The 16,204-nt window shown below is 33.6% G+C and overlaps 1 pseudogene; it reads right to left on the minus strand.

Moving 5' to 3' along the window:
* Window positions 1–1,256: 1,256 nt before the first annotated feature.
* The window catches only part of LOC124513819 (coiled-coil domain-containing protein 50-like), a 42,814-nt pseudogene continuing 27,866 nt past the window's right edge, over window positions 1,257–16,204 (minus strand).

A 16,204-nucleotide genomic window follows, 5' to 3' on the forward strand; every position in this document is an offset into this window, starting at 1 on the left:
ATATCATAGTGTCTGGTTTATTCTTCTATGTTGAATAGTTGAATGCATAATAATCTAAACTTAATATAATTTGTCATGCCCATGCTTGCACTAGTCACTAGATTGTGAACACATTGGAAAATTGACCACAACGTATTCATCTTATCACTCTGCAAACAAATGTAGATTGTTGTATGTAGAAGGAAATTATGAGTATTAAACAAACTATAAAGTTTATAATAAAATCAATTCTCATTATATGATATACTATTATGTATGATAAAATAAAATAATCTTCTACCTAATCCAAGTATCATTACAACAGAACTCATAGTTACTAAAGATTGGGGATTGCAGTTCCTCATATAAGATTGTAAGCATAAAGCATGTTACACAACATTCTTATAACACCAAGACATTGTACAGTGCTCAAATGATAGTAGATAATAATATAGTAGATAGTAGAAAGTTGTAAGGATAGTAGGTACCTAAAGATAGGAGGTAGTTGATAAATAATTGCTGGTGAATGAAATGTACCCTACCATCAACTGATGCAAGGGTTCATACGTCCCTATTCAATTTGAGGAAAAATAAACTTTAAGAAACAATAAAAGCACATGTAATTCCTAAATTGAATAATTAAGAAGATAAAATTGGATTAATTATGTTTTCCAAAAGTAGCCATCCCTTCAAACATTATAATAATGAGACTATATCAACATATGATATGAGACATAAACATCATTCTAGGTATTTTTTAAAAATGGGATTTGATGCAGGAAATTAAGTTCTTAAAACCATTGATAGGTGTGGTAGTCAGTTGTGAAGTACCAGTGGCTTTTAGGGATTTTTAGTTTTAGTTTTTGTTATTTTTAAAAATTTGGTATATTATTTTATTCTGCATTGCATCCAAACATTATGTTTTACTCTGATCATTATCTCTACAAAATTCTAATTGTTAAATAAAGTCTAGTGTCTAGATACTAATACTTCATACCTAAAAAAATGACATTTTACAGAGCTTTTAGATACTATACCCCAGGAGAGGTGGTCAACATTCAAAAGCTAGATTTTCTTGTATTGCCCAAGTGATCAGGAATAACCAAAACGTTTTAAATGAATTAAAATTATTTATGCTCAGAAAAACACTTGAAGGTAAATCCCAGGAATACAAACATAGGAGGATAAAAATGAGCATGGGATACATTCTGTATCATCCAGTAATACTTGCTACAGTGAGTTCATTTTCAAGGCAAATTCTTGGGTTTTTACTGCTTTTAATGGAGACCTGTATGAGAGGATTCTGATTTTGAGAAATGTCATGTGGAATTATCCTGGTTTGTAAAATGAGTGCAATCCCTGGTTTGTAAAATGAGTGTAATTCAAATACTCAGCCTCTGTCATGATAGGTGGTGGTGGCTGTACTGGCTTATTATTCTTAGACCAGTGAGGATCATCACTCTCTTTTGACTTTGAGAGTTCCAATTTAGTAGTTTTTGGCTTCCAATCAGGGTCCTGCTTTCTTTTATCCAGAGATGATTTATCCTGCTCCTTGGCTTTCCTGTAATCTTTCCTTTCTTCAGCTATGAGAAATCTAGCAATTTCCTCATCCTGGGCTATTTGAGCTGCTCTCATGTCCACCTGGATAGCCAAATTTTCTTCTTCTAGCATTTTTCTGGCAATTTCAGCACCATACCACTCCGGATCCCTGTGGATCACTCATGATGGAGTAGAGAGGCAGCCTCTTTCATCCCTCTTGGCTTCATTCCCAAATCTGCCCAGCAAAAACTCCCCTTTCACATAGTTTACTCAACAGCAGAAAATCACTCAATAAACTGTAAGTGAGGCTTTTGCAAAATAACAAGTGAAAAAATGGTTAAGTTACTGAAATAAAAAAGAAATTAGTCATATCTCGTAAATCCAGTATCAATATTTATTTATTTATTTATTTAGAGAGTGTGGGAGGGCCAGAGAGAGAGAGAGGGAGAGAGAATCCCAAGCAGGCTCCACAATCTCAACACAAAACCCAATGCGAGGCTCGAATCCATGAACCTAATGGTGAGATCATGACCAGAACTGAGACCAAGAGTTGAGTGCTTAATCAATTGAGCCACCCAGGTGCCCTTCTCTCTCTCTCTCTTTCTAAAAACAAAAAAAAACAAAAAAAAAACAAAAAAAAAACAAACACCTAATGGCAAAAATGTGAAAATGGTTCCTTAGTGCCAATTGCCATTCCTTGAATAATAATGTAATGACAACTGTGTAACAATCCTTAAATTTGAAGCAAGGAAAATAGGATCTTTTCCTGTAGTTTTACTAAACACTAAATAGAAGCTTCAGATCTCTTTCACTCAATCCTTTCTACTACTCTCACTCACATACTATCTTTAATTTTCTCCCTGAACTATGTCATTTGTTAGATGAAGATATGTAAATTCTAGTTACTGATTTTCTCAGCAAACTAGTGACTATATAAGATTTTTCTTACAGAAAAAGAAAAAAAGCTTTCATTAAAAAAGGTGTCTTTTGGTCTTACCATTCCAGTAATGAAGATATATCACTGGTAATTCCTCAGTCAATTCTATTTGTATATTATGTCTTCATCAGTCTATTGCAAACTGGAAGGCCCTTAAATTACATGAACATCTAATGATCTTAATTCCACTGCAGTTGTATTTGATACATATAAAAATACTTTATCATTTTTATGTAATTTGTATGTTTGTTCACTGTTATTTCCAAACAGGTTCTGATAGTCTTTACAATAATGGTATGAGAAAATATAACATCACCTTACTTTCATCTGCCATAACTCTGGTTGGGCTTTCAAAAATAAAAGATTACAGAAATAAAATTTAAACTCAGCATTTCTCCAGGTTAATTAAATGAATAGAATTTACTTATGCTGAAAATTATTTTTGAATATGAGCAGGCTTTTTAGGAAAATTCTAGAGTAGCTATTATTCTCCTGTTCAATGAATACCTTCCAATAATATTCTGCATACGATGGCTGGAAGTAAGCTTTCTGTGGGTAAATATTTAAAGTCTTACAGAGTTGTACCCAAATAGACAGTGTTGTATTGTTTCATATTTTCACTTACACCTCAGTACACTGAGGAAAACATATAGTGCATCACTGCCCAGTTTCCTCAAACCAAAACACAGGGAAAAAAAAGTGTGTGTGTGCTTCAGTTTTATATTTCAAGTTTATTCCCTTTCTCAGGAACAACTAAAATAAAGCAGATGACTATAGAATTTAATTTATGTAATGCTCTAATCTTGGGAAATACTAATTCCTATAATAACAGCGTTTCATTATGATCACATGCTGCAGTCCATGCTTTCTTGTGATGTCAGGTGTTATTGCCCAAGAGGATACAGAATATCTTCCACTAGCACTGCAATAAACATAAGCAGTCCAGTTGGGGGGGGGGGGGAAGCTACTATTTTCATCCATTAGCTACTTTTTTTTAGACCACATTCTTAACAGTGCCAGTCTCTAGATACTGTACTCACTACAAGAACAGCACAATATACAAAAATATCTTAATAATGAAAACATAATCATAGAAATTTAAGGTGATAAGAAGATAATATCAGGAAGTTAAAAAATAAATAACATTTTCAACTTATCACACACACTCATGCATATATACACATATCTTTAACACAAAAATAGAGATATTAGAGCCATGACCTAAGGTTTTAGGAATAACATATCTTATGTTTAAGGAGAGATCCATGAGTGGATACAAAGATCAAAAATAGTCCTAAGGGTGCCTGGGTGGCTCAGTCGGTTTTGATTTTGGCTCAGGTCATGATCTCACGGGTTTGTGAGATGGATCCCCATGTTGGGGTCTGCAAAGTCCGCTTTGGATTCTCTCTCTCCCTCTCTTTCTTGCCCCTCCCTGGTTCACTCTCTGTATCTCTCAAAATAAAAAAAAAAAGGAAACATTAAACAAGAAATACTCCTAATGCTTAAGGTTTTACTACCTATTGGGAGAATTAAGTCTTATCTAAACTGATAAATTTAGAAAATGATAAACATTCAACAAATCAATTCTTAACAGTAAAGGCATATACAGTAAGATCAATAGAACAAGATGTGTAAAAATTTTAAGACTATTTTTATTTAAAAATTTATATTTCTATCATTTTATTTAATTTATTTTTTTAAAATTTAGATGCAAGTTAGTTAGCATATAGTGCAACAAAGATTTCAGAAGTAGATTTCTTAATGCCCCTTACCCATTTAGCCCATCCCCCCTCCCACAACCTCTCCAGTAACTTTTTGTTTTTTGTTCTCCCTATTTAATTCTCTTATGTTTTGTCACCCTCCCTGTTTTTATATTACTGTTGGCTCCCTTCCCGTATGTTCACCTGTTTTGTATATTAAAGTCATCATATGAGTGAAGTCATATGATATTTGTCTTTCTCTGACTAATTTCATTTAGCATAATACCCTCTAGTTCCATCCACGTAGTTGTGAATGACAAAATTTCATTCTTTTTGATTGCCAAGTAATACTATATATATATATATATATATATATATATATATATATATATATCTCCCACGTCCCCTTTATCCATTCATCCATTGATGGACATTTGGGCTCTTTCCATACTTTGGCTATTGTTGATAATGCTGCTATAAACATGGGGGTGCATGTGCCCTTTGAAACAGCATACCTGTATCCCTTGGATAAATACCTAGTAGTGCAATTCCTGGGTCATAGGGTAGTTGTATTTTTAATTTTTTGAGGAACCTCCATAAAAATTTCTCTTCATATTTAAGTACAATCTGTATATACAATATACAATATTTAGTTGATATACAAATAATAAATATACAGTAGATGAATTTTCACAAAGTATATATATGTATAACCATCATTTGGTCCAAGAAATATATTTTTAGCATTACTGAAGTATGTTCACCCAAGGATGATCACTATCCTGACTTTTAGCAACACAAATTAGTTCTTGGTTTTAAACTTAATTTATACTCATATACATATAGTAGAATGGATACTTAGCTTTAGTATATTCAAATAACGAAAACTATACAATGAGAATAAACACCATATGAATGAAATGGAAGTCTGTGGCTATTGAGTATTCATGTGGTAAACTACAGTAGCTATTGCCAAACTCTCTTCTGAAGTGGATGTACCAGTTTATTCTCCCATCAGACTTAAATTAGAAGTCAGGTTGTTTTATACCCTCCCCAAAACTTGGTATAATATGATTTTAAAAAATGAGCTATTGAGGCACCTGGGTGGCTCATTGCGTTAATTGTCTCTTGATTGTGACTCAGGTCACGATCTCATGGTTTGTAGGATGGAGCCCCACATTGGGCTCTGCACTGACAGCACAGAGCCTGTGTGAGATTCTCTCTCTCTCTCTCTCTCTGTCCCTCCCTTGCTCGTTCTCTCTCTCTCTCTCTCTCTCTCTCTCTCTCTCTCTCAAAATAAATAAATAAACTCAAAAAAATAAAAATGAAAATAAAATTTGGCTATTATGATGGGTATTTAATACTATCTCAATATAATTTTAACTAACATTCCTCTGGTGACTACTTGATGCTGAGTACATGTTAATATATTTGCTGAAGATTTGGAATCACATATAGGGAAAATGTGTTCAAGTTATATTATTAATCTTATTACACTGATTTGAAAGGGTTCGTTATATATTTCAAAGAAAGTAATTTCTTATATACATGTGTCGCTTTTTGTTATTCAGAGCAAACACTGGTGTACTACACAATTCTCCATCATACATGTTCTATCATTTTCTTGCTATATATGCTGCCAACTCTGAGTCCCATACTATTATCACATAGGTATTAAATAAATCCATGCCACCTCAATTTGTTTGTATACTTCTGGGACTTTATTTTTTATTTCATTATATATACTATCACAATCACAGTTCCAATAAAATCTTATTTTCATCCTTGCACTTTTCAGCTCAGGAATTTATAAGGGCTGTGTTATTATAAAGGTAAGAAATTTTATTACCAGAAAATCCTGTGAGGTAAAACAAAGGACAGGAAGCTAGAGAAGAAGGAAAGTGCCATTATCCCATTCTGCAGGTCTGGCCTCTGTAAGAAAAGAATTACCTAGGAAGAGTGTCAGACTGCAGTACAGTTTTAAGAAAATTTAGGTCATGGCTGATATGGAGTCCTGAGACTAAAGTTGTCCTGTGAGATTAGTCCTATATCTTATAGGAATGGATCTGCCTTAATATTACTGTAGCTTTGTCATTTGCTGGCAGCAGCCCTTGGGAAGCCTAGCCTTGTGCAAACATGGTGATGGATTTAAAACATAGCACCTGGGGTCATCTGTCAGTTACACTCCCTGCATCAGATCTGAGGGCTGCATTTCTTTGGTTACCACAAAAGCTCATTATAAATAACCCGAACAATCCCAAATCCCCAACACTTCACAATCTTAGCCCACTTCTTTTTATAAAGCTTGTCATTTACTACTTCCTACCACAGAATTGTTGCTTCAGTGTTTACTATGTCTTTCTTTTATTCCCCATCTCCTTAACTGCTATTTTTAATTACTGCTTCTGTATTGTATGTTGTACTCATCGGCTATAATATTCTTACACTATAATTTCACTGACCAAAGGCTAACTTTTTTGGCAGTACCCTGCTCAAATTCCATCTCCTCCATTATCTCACTGCATAAATGATCTTTACTGTTCTAAATTACTATAGCATTTATATTCTGAATCCTTTACAGTCTCTGAGTTCTTATTGTTCTGTTAGTGTGCTACTATGTTAATATATAATTTCTTTAATGTATATAAATTATCTGAGAAAAAAATTGGAGGGTTATATCTTCTACAGTATTTTCATGTTCTAGGAATTAGAGCTCCTCATATATGAACTTGCGTGTCTCTTATAGTGTCATTTACCAAACTGCATTAGATTCATTTGATTGTTTGATCTGTTAGAGCATCTATCACACATAACATGCTACAGATATGTTTATTGAATACATTTCTGAATAATTCTAACACTGTAGTTATTTTATTATTTTCTTCTCTATATGCTTTATATTTAATAACATACATTACGTTGTCACTTAATTTTTCTCAGATTTATAACTTACTTGATACCCAGCATATTGGAATGATATCATTAAGGCATGGAATGTGCCTTTATTGATAAATCGACAACTTAAAGCTGTCTATTTATATTGTCATGCTTTCAATGCAATTGTTCATAGGGATATCTGATTTGTACACGTCTTTTTTAGATTATTGTTAAAGTGTTAGTATTAGTGAAATTTATAGTTTGGATTGGTAAAGACATGAAATGACTTAATAAAAAATATTTCAGAGCATAAATTTTGAATATTTCCCATTATGTTATAAGAATATAAAACCTCCATAACTACTAAAGTAAACCTAGTACAGAAGATTTGCAAATTTTACTTTAAAAAGATCATGTTTTAATGATCTATATGCTATATGATCTATATGCTATAATGTTATGATGAATCAACAGTAATGTCAGTAGTGATTACATTTGCTTAAATACAACAGGTCTTTAATGAGATCATGAAAACAAACAAAATAAACAAAGCTCAGCACATTTCCATTTCCATAGCCCAAGATAAAACAAAACTTCACTTTTCTTTTGCAGGACATTTTATAGTTAAAACCCCTGATGTGTCTTCTGAATTATTTAAAAACTTTTATTTGACTATAGTAAAAATAATGTCATTAAATGAATGTAATTCAGTCAACATCTGATTTATTTTCATTTCAAAGGATAAAAACAAAAATCATACATGGATAAATATTAACAAAGTTGAGTGCAAAGTTATATATGATGAAATCCACATGTGATTAAACTTATAAACATTCTTTAGCTATAGCTTTCTTGAGGAGAGAATAACATCAACTTTATGCCATCATTTTAGAATTATATTGGAAAATAATTTAGAAATTAAATATATCTGATTATTTTATTATGGACATGGAAAAGGTTTCTTAAAATATGAGTGAGGGACACTTGGGTGGTTTAGTCGGTTGAGTGTATGACTCTTGATTTTGGCTCAGGTCATGATCCCAGGGTCATGGGATGGAGCCCCATATCAGGCTCTGCTGAGCAAGGAGCCTGCTTGAGATTCTCTCTCTCTCTCTCTCTCTCTCTCTCTCTCTCTCTCTCTTTCTCTCCCCATCTCCCCCCTTTCCCCTCTCCCTTGCTTGTCCTTTCTCTCTCTCTACAATTAAAAAAAAATGGGGAAATGTTTATCTCTGATAAACGAAGGGCATATTTTCTATAGTGTGGTAGGGAGTATGATTGTTCCCCTAAAATGTCCAATTTCCACTCCCTTGAGCCTATAAGTAAATTAGGTAATTACAACTGCAGGTGGAATTAAGATTGTTAATCAACTGACCTTGAGAGGGGAATATTGTACTGGATTATCTAAATGGGGCAATGTAACCACAAAGGTCCTTACTTGTTAAGGTGGGAAGCTAGAAAGTCAGAGTCAGAGCAATATAATGTCAGGAAGACTCAACTGACCATAGCTTACATTGAAGGTGGAAATGAACCATGAAACAAAGAATGCAGGTATCCACTGGAAGCTGAAAATGATGAGAAAATAGATTGTCTCTAAAATGGTTTGGTGTTAGCCACCAAGAGGTGTCTATGTAAAATCCCTGGATAATGTGGAAACTGAATGTTACCTTATTTGGAAAAAGGAGCTTTTCAAAGGTAATTAAGCTACAGATCCTGAGATGAGACCATCTTGGATTATTTGAGTGAGTCCCAAACCCAATGACAAATGTTCTTACAAAATAAAGGAACAAGAAGCTTTGTGACAGACAAAAGAGAAGAAGGAGAAAGGACAAAGCAATGTAAAGATGAAGGCAGAGATTAAAGTGATGTAGAAACAAGCCAAAGAATATGTGAAGGTACCAGAAGATGGAAGAGGCAAGGAAGGATTCTCCTCTAGAGCCTCCAAAGGGAGTGTTGCATTTTGACACATTGATTTTAGACTTCTAGTTTCCAGAATGTAAGAAAATAAATTTCTAGGTTTTTTTTTTATCCACTAAATTGCTAGTAGTTTGTTATGCAGTCTTAGAAATCTAATCCCATAAAGCATCCGGAGAACAATGCAGGTCTCCTAAAATATTAATTTAAGCCCATTTTGACCCATTTTGATTTCTGAACTCCAGAACTATGATATATTTTTATTGTTTTAAAAATGTGTTAATTTGTTATGAAAGCTATCAGGAACTAGTATATATAGTTATAAAAAATATGGAGTCTCAAGACACTTCTCTAAAAAGAACACAGACTTCAAGGGAGCCTTCAACATTCCCCTAGAAAACACACCACATTTTTTTCTAGTAAATTTCTGAAAGATCTAAAATGGTAATTTTACACATTCTCCTTGCTATTAAAAGCATCTTCTTTCTGCCTGGCTTATTTCACCTAGCATAATGCCTTCAAAGTCCATCTATGTTGTCCAAAATGGCAGGATTTCCTTCTTTTTATAGATGAATAGTATTTCAGTGTGTGTGTGTGTGTGTGTGTGTGTGTGTGTGTGTGTCTGTAGTGTGTCTCACATTATCTTTATCCATTCATCTATTGATGGATACTTAGATTGTTCCCAAGTCTTCACTACTATAAATAATGCTACTATAAGCATAAGGATGCAGATATCTTTCCAACATAGTAATTTCTTTTCCTTCAGTATATACCCACAAGATTAATTGCTGAATCATATGGCAGTTCTATTTTCAATTTTTTGAGAAACCTCCATACTGTAGAGTGGCTGTATCAATTTTCACTCCCACAAACCATGTATAAGAAATTCCCTTTTCTCCACTTCTTTGCTTGCATTTGTTATCTCCTGTCTTTTTGACAAATGCAATTCTAACAGGCCTGAGGTGATATCTCATTGTGGTTTTTTTTTATTGCATTTGCCTGATGATGAGTGATTTGGGGCACCTTTTCATGTATCTGTTTGATGTTTGAATATATTCTTTGGAAAAGTGTCAATTTGGGTCCTTTGCCCATTTTTAATTGTTTTTTATAGTTATTAAGTGGTATGAGCTACTTATATATTTTGTGTATTAACTCTTTATTAGATATATGATTTTCAAATACTTTATCCCATTTCATAGGTTGTCTTTTCTTTTTATTGATAATTTCTTTTGCTACGCAAAAGTGTTTTAGTTTGATGTGGTTCCACTTATTTATACTTTTGTTTCCTTTGCTTTTGGTGTCATATCCAAAATATCATTGCCAAGTCCCATGTTTTCTTCTAGGAATCTTATGGTTTCAGATCTTACATTGAAATCTTCAATCCATTGTGAGTCAGTTTTTGTGAGTATTGTAAAATAGGGGTATGGTTCTTTTCTTTTACATGTGAATATCTAATTTCCCTCCCTCCATTTATTGAAGAGTCTGTCTTTTCTTTAATGAGTGTTCTTGGCTCTCTTTTCAAATATATATGCATGGGTTTATTTCTGGGCTCTCAATTCTATTCCATTTGTTCATGTGTTAATATTTATGCTAGTTTCATACTTTTTGATTACTATAGCTTTTTTTTTTCAACGTTTATTTATTTTTGGGACAGAGAGAGACAGAGCATGAATGGGGGAGGGGCAGAGAGAGAGGGAGACACAGAATCGGAAACAGGCTCCAGGCTCTGAGCCATCAGCCCAGAGAACACGGGGCTCGAACTCATGGAGCGCGAGGTCGTGACCTGGCTGAAGTCGGACGCTTAACTGACTGCGCCATCCAGGCGCCCCTACTATAGCTTTATAATATAGTTTGAAACCAAACTATAATATAGTTTGATGCCTTGCTGTTTCATTTTGAATTGTTTTAATTGCTATATCTTTAAGTTCACTAATTTTTGTTTCATTTGTATTCTAAAATTTTTTTAATTAATTTTTTAAATTTATTTTTTAGAGATAGACAGAGTGTGAGTGGGGGAAAGGCAGAGAGAGAGGGAGACACAGAATCTAAAGCAGGCTTCAGGCTCTGAGCTGACAGCACAGAGCCTGACTTGGGGCTCGATCTCCTGAACCGTGAGACCATGACCTGAGCCAAAGTCGATACTTAACCGACTGAACCACCCAGGTGCTCCTGTTTCATTTCTATTCTAAACTGCATAATCCCATATAGTTATTTTTTTTATTTAATACATTATAATTGTCATTTTTGAAGTTTAAGTTGGGTACTTTTATATAATTCGTGTATCTACTTAACACATTCAATTTTCCCCTAACTTCTTGAACATATGGAATATAGTCATGCTAATCATTTTAATGTTTTTGTATATTAATTATATCATTTCCACCTTTCTTAGACTGTTTCTACTAAGTTATTTTTCTCTTTTTGGTATAATATCTTCCTGTTTCTATTTATGCATTGTAACTTTTTATTGAATGTCAGACACTCTGATTTTGCTTTGCTGTTGAATCCTGGATACCATTGTATTCCCACAAATATTGTTTAAGGTTTTTTGGCACAATGATTTTACTTGGAAATAGTTCATCATTTGGGGATTTGATTTAAGTTTATTAGATAAGACCAGAGTAGTCTTTATTATAGGAATAATTTTGCCTCCCTACTGAAACAATACCCTCCTGAGTATTCTTTCTGATGCCCCACACATTATGAGATTTCCAACTCTGGCTTGTGGGAACATGAATTATTCCTGAAGCTGAGTTAATAGTATTGTTTCCCTTTTTGGGCTCTTTTTGTTTCTCTTTTTGGCTGTTTGTTTCTTTGGCCTCAGGTACATTCCTCACGTGCATGTACTAAACAGTATTCAGCAGAAAGAGTTGAGGGAGACTATCTTCTTATATTGGGATCTGTCTGCCTATGCAGCACTCTGTTATTCTGTCTTGTGAACTTTAGCTGTGTTAGTCTTCCTATACTTGCAACTCTATCTCCTTAACTCCAAGAGATCTCAGGCTCTGGGTTCCTGATCCCTGCACTGAAAGCTGTAAACTTTTTCTAGAAAGTAAGCTGGAACAATTATAGGGCTCATCTTGCCTGTTTCTTCTTTCTTAGGAATTACTGTCCTGTACTACTTGACCACCTGACAAGTATTGTTTCATATATTTGGTCTAAATTTTTAATTGTTACAGGTGGGAAGGTAAGTACAGTTTCTATTATTCAATCTTTACAGAAAGGAAAATCCAGATATTTATTTTAACTGGTAGGCAAAATAATAGCCCACAAAGATGCCCATATCCTAATCCCCAGGACCTGTGAATTTGTTAGGTTACATATTAAGGGGCAATTAAGATTGGTGATGTGATATGAGAAGGATTCCACCCATTGTGCCTACCTTTGAGGATGGAGGAAAACAGCCATGAGACATGGAATGCAGGAAGTCTCTAGCAGATGGAAAAGGGAAGAATGTAGATTTGCCTTAGAACCTCCAGAAAGGAATGCATCCTTGCCAAAATCTAGATTTTAGTTGAGTGAGACCCATACCAGACTTTTGAAGTACAGACTGTAAGATAATATATTTGCATTGTTTTAACTGACCAACTTTGTAGTAGTTTGTTTCAGAGACAATAGAAAATTAATACACAAGGTTGAGGAAGTAAGACCTGAAAGTGTCATAGATCAGAGTTAGAGTTGGGTCATATACAAAAGTGAAGTATATCAGGATATAAGCAATTAGACTAGGACATAAGAAGTCATAATCCAAGCAAGCAGTTTCAACAATAGCATCATCAGTGAGAATAGAAGTTTAATGTACACTGAAAAATTTTTCCAATATATTTTTCCAACATACTTTTTGTTGAGTGAAGAACCTGGATGGAGACTATGGTAATTCCAGAGGGGACAAAATAGTAGAGGTATTTAGCTAGATTAGAAATAAACATGATAAATGCTGACAGTCCTTACACCATGCCTTTCAGTGTGAGTAGAAATTACTTTAATGGAAGCATTAAAAATGCACCAGTAGCCAGGCACATTATTAAAAGTCATAGTCTAAAAAAAAATTAAATAAAATTTTGCAGCTTTAATTTGAAATTTCATCATATTCTTAGTCATCATATAGGATTAACAGAACAACAAATAATATTTTATAAATTCGAGAAATAAAATACATAGGCACAAGCATAATACCCTTCTTTTAAAAATTATATCTAATTTTATAATTTGCTAATACTCACAAATAGGACATCAGCCATCAGTTAAACGTACTATTCAGTTGATATCAACATAGGCACAGTTTTTCACTAATGGGTTTTAATCTGTGGTTCCTAGAGGATTAAGAGGTTGCCAAGGTAAATTATGACAACATGTGTTTCAGAAAATAGAAAATTATTTTTCTAAGAATCATCAACCAGGTCTAGAGCTACTGTCAATAAAAATAAATCCTCGTGGCATGGAAGTAATAATTCTAATTATTGACTTTACACTTACTGTTTGTTTCCAGTTCAGCCTTTAAACAAACTTGTTTGTCTTTCATTTGGTGTCAGCATGCAAATGTATTTCCATCCCAATGAATAAGATTGTAATTGTTAAAGTGTAAGCCATTATATTACTAAACAGCAATGTCTAGGCTAATACAAAATAAAACAGCCAGGCAATTAATCATTGTACCACATAAAAATACTGGGACAAACAATGAAAAGAAAATACTACAATATTAATAAAGTATTTTTTTTCTACTAGAGAATAACAAGCAACTGATTTTGCCTGACTATGCCAGTGTGTGGTTAATATGCAACTATGGAGATATAGTAAGAAACCAGTGATGAGAACAAAGTGGGTAAGATTTTACATGTTATGAATATGCATTGCACAGTATTTTGAGTAGATTTTCCAACAGAAAATTGCATACTTTAAAAATACTGTCAAGTCAATTGCAGTCAAAAGATACTTTAATGGTTAATTGAATTCCCCATTGAATAATTGAAATTCCTGCAAATACAATAATAGATGGTTTTCTAGCTTCTGCTTTAATACTGCCCATTTTACTGAACATACAGCTATTCAAAGTAGCTTAGTCCAATTTAAAATAGCTCTAATTGATAGATGTTTCTTCTTTTTAAGCATAATTTATGTCCCTGGCCATTTATATCTTTAGGTACTCACAATATTTTTCAAACATGTGAATCAGCAAAATGTGTACTCCAACAGCGTTTTATTTTTAGATAAAATATAATCAGGTTTTCAACTATGATTTCAACCATACAAATAAAAATTATTGATATAACTTAGGACTTTACATATACATCTAATAATTCATTTGGTTACAGTCACCTAATGCTCTAGCCTATGAAAAGACATTTTTGATTCTAACATACTAAGGCTTCTTTTCATCCTAATGTTACAAATTATAACTGAATGCAATCAATATTCTTCTTAAGATCTGCTATATATTATTAACAGGAGAGATGTCTATGGAATGATAACAGTGAATATACTCTAGGTTGATAGAGACACAAAAATCAGCACTGTGTGAGGTTGTTCAACTAGTTAGAGTTCAGCCTAACTTTATTATCAGCTAGCCCAGATCTTTCCATTTTTTTTCCAAGAAGGACACAATGAGACTTGATAAAATAGACATACTATATCTACTGATATAGTTCCCTGCTGTATTAGTCTAACATCCCAGTCAAACTACAAATGATTGTATTGGTTAGTGCTCATTTGTCTCATTTTGTAATTATCAACAACTTATTTAATAATCTATTTTGTAATTTTACTAAAATCAAGAGACATGTCACCAAAATATGGTTTCTTTTTCATGAAAATTAGGACCATTTTTTCATATTAAGCCTTCTAACCCCTTTCATATACTTCGTAATGACAAGATTTGTTGGCAGGTTTTGGTGACGTAAATTAATTATGTTATTAGTTTCAGTCAGAAATCTTAAAGGTGTCCTCAGGTCTAAAATGAGTCTCTTTTAGACAGCAAATAGATGGTTCTTGTTTTTTTATCCATTCTGATACCCTATGTCTTTTGGTTGGCGCATTTAATCCATTTACATTCAGTGTTATTATAGAAAGATACGGGTTTAATAATTCCATTTTCATTCATGATTTTATCTATTTGGGTCATCTCCCTTTTCTTTTTGAGAAGCCTGGCTAGAGGTTTGTCAATTTTGTTTATTTTTTCAAAAAACCAACTCTTGGTTTCGTTGATCTGCTCTACAGTTTTTTTAGATTCTATATTGTTTATTTCTGCTCTGATCTTTATTATCTCTCTTCTTCTGCTGGGTTTAGGCTGCCTTTGCTGTTCTGCTTCTATTTCCTTTAGGTGTGCTGTTAGATTTTGTATTTGGGATTTTTCTTGTTTCTTGAGATAGGCCTGGATTGCAATGTATTTTCCTCTCAGGACTGCCTTCGCTGCGTCCCAAAGCGTTTGGATTGTTGTATTTTCATTTTCGTTTGTTTCCATATATTTTTTGATTTCTTCTCTAATTGCCTGGTTGACCCACTCATTCGTTAGTAGGGTGTTCTTTAACCTCCATGCTTTTGGAGGTTTTCCAGACTTTTTCCTGTGGTTGATTTCAAGCTTCATAGCATTGTGGTCTGAAAGTATGCATGGTATAATTTCAATTCTTGTAAACTTATGAAGGGCTGTTTTGTGACCCAGTATATGATCTATCTTGGAGAATGTTCCATGTGCACTCGAGAAGAAAGTATATTCTGTTGCTTTGGGATGCAGAGTTCTAAATATATCTGTCAAGTCCATCTGATCCAGTGTCTCATTCAGGGCCCTTGTTTCTTTATTGACCGTGTGTCTAGATGATCTATCCATTTCTGTAAGTGGGGTGTTAAAGTCCCCTGCAATTACCACATTCTTATCAATAAGGTTGCTTCTGTTTATGAGTAATTGTTTTATATATTTGGGGGCTCCGGTATTCGGCGCATAGACATTTATAATTGTTAGCTCTTCCTGATGGATAGACCCTGTAACTATTATATAATGTCCTTCATCTCTTGTTACAGCCTTTAATTTAAAGTCTAGTTTGTCTGATATAAGTATGGCTACTCCAGCTTTCTTCTGGCTTCCAGTAGCATGATAAATAGTTCTCCATCCCCTCACTCTGAATCTAAAGGTGTCCTCAGGTCTAAAATGAGTCTCTTGTAGACAGCAAATAGATGGGTCTTGTTTTTTTATCCATTCTGATACCCTATGTCTTTTGGTTGGCGCATTTAATCCATTTACATTCAGTGTTATTATAGAAAGATACGG

This window comes from Lynx rufus, unplaced genomic scaffold, assembly GCF_022079265.1.
Source record: "Lynx rufus isolate CCGP_SWC_20201006 ecotype Redwood Valley unplaced genomic scaffold, mLynRuf1.p SCAF_19, whole genome shotgun sequence".
NCBI lineage: Eukaryota > Metazoa > Chordata > Mammalia > Carnivora > Felidae > Lynx > Lynx rufus.